The sequence below is a fragment of the Bufo bufo genome, chromosome 2 (genome assembly GCF_905171765.1).
Source record: "Bufo bufo chromosome 2, aBufBuf1.1, whole genome shotgun sequence".
In the NCBI taxonomy this organism is placed as follows: Eukaryota; Metazoa; Chordata; class Amphibia; order Anura; family Bufonidae; genus Bufo; species Bufo bufo.
In genome coordinates, this window is record NC_053390.1 from 428,669,811 (window position 1) to 428,676,067 (window position 6,257).

Below are 6,257 nucleotides of genomic sequence, written 5' to 3' on the forward strand. Positions count from 1 at the left end.
CACGTGCTGATTATTTGCATATTCCATGACCAGTTCTCGCGAATTCGTCCTAGCGTTTTTAAAAATGACTTGGCTACGTCACGGCGGGGGTCGTTTGACGAGCTTACCTAATTAAATAACCCAGAGTCGTGTATTTCCTATGCAATTTGGGTTTTGGGGGGATTTTTAATATTGGCTATTATGCAGCTGCCTTGTGCTGGCACATACCTGGGTGTATGCGTTCTGACGTCAGTACCTGTGGCCATGTTGCTACACTGGTTGACTGAGGCAAAATAGTCTCCATAAGAAAATCCATTTCCAGTGTCCAATTCAATCATATCAAAGTCACAGAGAGGAGACCCACTATTAGGCTCCATTCACACGTCCGCAAATGGGTCAGTTTCCGCAATTTTGCGGACCCATTCATTCTCTATGGGGACGGAATGGATGCGGACAGCACACAGTGTGCTGTCAGCATCCGCATTTGCGGAGCGCGGCCCCAATCTTCAGGTCCGCAGCTCCGCAAAAGATAGAACATGTCCTATTCTTGTCCGCATTTCTATAGGGGTGCCGGGCGGGTGTGTTGCGGATCTGCAATTTGCGGGTCTGCAACACACCACGGACGTGTGAATGGAGCCTAAGTGAGCATTCATGTGACTGGATTTTTAGTCCGCGTCCCATCCGCATTTTCCGCAGTCTATTCATTTCTGTGGGGCAGCATTGGCAGACAAAAATGGCAATTTTTTATTTTTTTGGGTCCCACCAAAAGTGCAAGATACACATGCACTACATCCATATTTTATTTGAACAGGCCCTTCGGTCTCCTCACACCTTAGCAAGCACAGCGCCATTGATTGTATACTGGCTGTGCTTGGTTTTGCTGCTGATCCCTATTTACTTGAATGGAACAGAGCTTTGCTTATGCCACGTGACCGATGTAACATAGTACATAAGGCCGAAAAAAGACATTTGTCCATCCAGTTCGGCCTGTCATCCTGCAAGTTGATCCAGAGGAACATTGGCTTAGAAAGATGCGTAAGTGTTTACGGAGCGTTGCAGTCTCTTCAAACTGCTGATCGGCAGGAGTCCAGGGTGTCGGATCCCCGACGATCTGATATTGGTGCATCTGAGGGTAGACCATCAATGTCAAATTCCTGGATAACCCCTTTAAAGGGAACCTGTCACCTGCAAAACGCATATTAAACCGACCACAGTACCTTACAGTATCCCCCAGTGTGTTGCTAATCATGGTTTTCTTTCCTCTTTGTGTTTCTTCATACTTGTTAAAAACGCTGTTTTAATGCCGGTTGGCGCTGTCTCCGAGTCAGGCTTGAAGTCAAGGGGGCAGCGGCCTCCTTGCTTCAAGTAAAGCTAAGCCCGCCCCTTACCCCTCCTCTCTACAATTAGATGGACATGCTGGCGTGATGCCAGGATCGTGCTCTTCTAGCGCATGCGCGGTACGCTGCCTGTTATAGCGTGACGGCCGGGCGCGCGCACAATCGAACTGTCCGCCGCATCCGCAGTCAGCAAAATGCAGGCGGGTGAGTGAGGATCACGCTGTAACAGGCAGCGTACCGCGCATGCGCTAGAAGAGCGGGATCACGGCAGCATGTCCATCTAATTGTAGAGAGAAGGGGTAAGGGGCGGGCTTAGCTTTACTTGAAACAAGGAGGCCGCTGCCCCCCTGACTTCAAGCCTGACTCGGAGACAGCGCCAACCGACATTAAAACAGCGTTTTTTAATAAGTATGAAGAAACACAAAGAGGAAAGAAAACCATGAATAGCAACACACTGGGGGATACTGTAAGGTACTGTGGTCGGTTTAATATGCGTTTTGCAGGTGACAGGTTCCCTTTAATGAGGTATTCCCATCTGGAACATTTATAATATATCCATTGGATGTGCCACTTCTGAGACCAACTTCTGTCTGAAGAACAGGGCTTTGGAGCACTTTACATTCACTTCTATGGGACTTCTGAAAATAGCCAATGCCTGTGCGCTCAGCTATTTTTGAAAGTCCCATAGCAGTGAATGGAGAGCAAAATTTGTATGTGCGGCCATCTCTCCAATCGCTGCTATGGGAGTTCTGTAAATAGCCAAGCTGACACGGCTTTCTCTTCATTGACTTTGAGACCCGCTTCTTGAGATGGGAGCAGGTTCCAGAGGTGGCACCTGCAACTTTTTAAAATTTATGCCCCAGATGGGAATACCCTTTTCAAGGCGTTTTCTGATCCTCAAAGCAGTTTTATTTATGGCCCTGAAAGTGGTTAGCGTAAAGAAAAAAGAGCCACTACCAATTACCACATTTATGTAATTTTTATAGTGTTTTAATACTTCATAAAATAGTTAACACTTTACATTCCCCATATGTCTACTTTATGTTGCCATAATTTTGTAAATGTCATTTTATTTTTTTCGGAGGTTAGAAGGCTTAGAAGTTTCAAAGAACATTTAACATTTTTAAGAAAATTTCCAAAACCCACTTTTTTCAGGACCATTTCAGTTATGAAGTCACTTTGTGGGGCTTACATAGTATGAACCACCCATAAATGACCACATTTTAGAAACTACACCCCTCAAGTTATTCAAAACTGATCTTACAAACTTTATTAACCCTTTAGGTGTTCCGCAAGAATGAAAACAAAATGGAGGGGACATTTTAAAATTTCATTTTTTGGGGGCAGATTATCCATTTAAATCCAATTTTCCTAGAACACATCAAGGGTTAACAGCCAAAGAAACCTCAATATTTATTACCCTGATTTTGCAGTTTACAGAAACCCTATATTCACAGCCTGATGAACGTTTAAAAAATTAACAAAACAAAACCTTTATTAGAGTTTGTTTAAAAGGGGGCAAAAAGCCTATATGTCACAGTCTGTGACCATCAGGCAACCAGTCTCAAAAGTGCACAGAGAAGAGTAATAAATAAGTCCTCTGTGCAATTGAGGGACTGGGCTAAAGATCTGGCTTGCTGGCTAGTAATTGCCAATAAAATGCAAGTCAGAAATTGGAGCACGGTACACCGTGTGAATGGACGCTAGTGTGTTTCTGGCCTATATTGCTGCTGATTGGATATACCAGGTGTGGTTATAAAGCCTAATTCATAAGTCGCATGATGCTACAGTCCAGCTGGTCGCGCTGTCTCTACATAAGTGAAGCCTCTATGGACATATGTATACACTTTAATGTAGTGCAGTGTTCAGACCTGCCTATTTTTTTTATATATATATATATATATATATAGCTTGCGGCCAGGATAAGAAGTCTCAGCCCCACACCTGCAGCCAGTATATTGGACTACACACAATCGCTCTCAGCCAGTGTGTTTTGGCTCAAATCACACAGCTATAGCCAGTATATTGTGGCTCCATCCATACACAGCATTCACACTAAGGCTTCAGGGTAACGTATTGTATCAAGTACAGCCCTGCCTAGAGAGCCGTGCTCTAATGATTAACAGCAGCTCAACGCGTTTCCACGTGACAAGTGGTTGTCACGTATCATCAGGAGCTTATGTGCCTATGTCAGGACTACATGCCGCACTGTAGCGTGCTATGGCTCTGGCGCTGTAGTGGCCGCGCGCGGCCAGAAGAACGCCGACCTCATATGGCCAAAGCCCCGCCTATCGGGAGGGGCGTGCCGGTAACTCAGCCAATCAGAATTAAGGGCGGACTGCATAGTTCCGTCCTCTGACCGGAGGAAGCCGCAATACCGTGCTCCAATTTCTGACTTGCATATTATTGGCAATTACTAGCCAGCAAGCCAGATCTTTAGCCCAGTCCCTCAATTGCACAGAGGACTTATTTATTACTCTTCTCTGTGCACTTTTGAGACTGGTTGCCTGATGGTCACAGACTGTGACATATAGGCTTTTTGCCCCCTTTTAAACGAACTCTAATAAAGGTTTTGTTTTGTTAATTTTTTAAACGTTCATCAGGCTGTGAATATATTATTATTTAGGAACGTCTACCGACTCATCTGTCTTAGTGTGAAATAGTTTACAGAAACCCCCCATATGTGGTTGTGAACTGCTGTATAGGCACATGGCAGGGCTCAGAAGAAAAGGAGCGCCATATTGTTAATGGAGATCAGATTTTGCTGGAATGGTTTTCAGGTGCCATATCACATTTGAAGAGACCCTGAGGTACGCCTAGAAAGAAAACCCCAAAAAGTGACCCCATTTTGGAAACTACCCCCCTCAAGGAATAAATTTAGTGGTGAAGTGAATGCTTTGCCCAACAAGCTCTTCATAGAATTTAGAAACAGATGGCTGTGAAAATGAAAAATTAACTTTTATTTCCAATATAAAGTTGCTTTAGCCCCACATTTTTTATTTTTACAAGGGGTAACGGGAGAAAATGCACCTCACAATTTGTTATGCATTTTTTTTCTGAATATGGCATCACCTCACACGTCATAAACCACTGTTTGGGGGAATGGCAGCATTCAAAAGGGAAGGAGCGGCATCGGGATTTTCTAACATGTAATTTGCTGAAATTAGCTTAGGGCCCATAACTAGGTGTTGAGCAAACCCGAACTGTAAAGTCTGTACCGAACTTTGCGAGTTCAGGTACCCGAACACGAACTTTTCTGGAAAAGTTTGGGTTTGGTGTTCGGGCATTTAATAAAGCTTTTGAAAGGCTGCAGGGCAGCCAATCAACAAGTTTTTAAGCTGTGGGCACATAGAAGCCATCACATCCATGCCTAGTAATGGAATGGTTGTGATTGACCGGTGCATCATGTGACCCAGCCTGTATACAAGCTGGATCACGTGTAGCACCGCCCATCAGCTCTGAGTAGTGCAGGGAGCTGAAGCGAGGGAGAGTGTAAGGAATTCGTTTTGTGGGTGACCTGTAGCGATATTTTGTGAGTGCAATGCACCATCTTTGTACCCCTGACAGAAATATAATAATAAATTCTGGCTGTTAATTCTGTGGTTGACCTATAGTGATTTTTTGTGGGTGCAATGCACCATTTTTGTACCCCTGACACAAAAATATAATAGTTAAAGGGAATCTGTCACCTGGTTTGACCATATTAACCAGCTCCCGACCGCCTAACGCAGGGATGCGTTCTGCGGGCGGCCGGGTTATTCCTCCTTGACGTATCGGCGCGTCATCTCGCGAGACGCGAGATTTCCTGTGAACGCGCGCACACAGGAGCACGCGTTCACAGGATCGCGAAGTAAACAAGTTTATCTACAGCCTGCCAGCAGCGATCATTTGCTGGCAGGCTGTAGATGCGATTTTTTTAACCCCTGAAAGGTATATCAGACGCTGTTGGTCCCTATCGACCACCAGAGGACACAGGCAGCTCTGTAAGTAGCACCAAGCACCACACTACACTACATCCCCCCCTGTCATTTATTAACCCCTGATCACCCCATATAGACTCCCTGATCACCCCCCTGTCATTGATCACCCCCCTGTAAGGCTCCATTCAGACAAGAATAGGACATGTTCTATATTTTTGCGGAACGGAAGTGTGGACCCGGAAGTGCAGATCCGCAATTCCAGATCTGAGCGGGACAAAGTCTGTCCCCATAGAAATGAATGGGTCCGCAATTCCGTTCTGCAAAATGCAGAACAGAATTGCGGACGTGTGAATGGGGCCTAAGGGTCCCTTATCACCGCCAGTTAGTTAGCCACTTGTTAGGTAGTTAGCGCCCACCGCACCGTAGTCACTGATTAGTCGCTGATTAGCGTCATCGCTGTCGCTAATCAGCACTAGTACTATATAGTATCTGTAAGTGATCAAGACTGATCGCAATCAGATCTATATCAGTACATTAGGGTCACCTTAGGCTCTACAAAAAACGCAGTGTTCGCCCGATCAGGCCTGATCTTGTGCGCACACTTGCGTTCAAAATGAGTTTTTTTCTGATCACTGCAAAAACACCGTAAAATCGCTGCGGCGCTATAAAAATCACTTTTGAACTTTTTGGATCTTTATTAGCGATCGCAGCTTTTTTTTTTTTTGCACATTTTTTGGCAGACATTTTTTCATCCATATTGATCGATGCGAATGAAGAAATCTGTGCCGTTCATTTTTTCTTTCAGCCCAGAGGCTGAACGAAAAAAATAAAAATCTCATTACCCGTATGCTCAATATAAGGCCTCATGCACACGACCGTGCCGTTTTTTGCGGTCCGCGGATGCGCAAAAAATGGAAGGCGCCCGTGTTGACTTCCGCAATTTGCAGAACGGAACGGGCGGCGGCAATATAAATGCCTATTCTTGTCCGCAAAGCGCGGACAAGAATAGGACATGTTATAT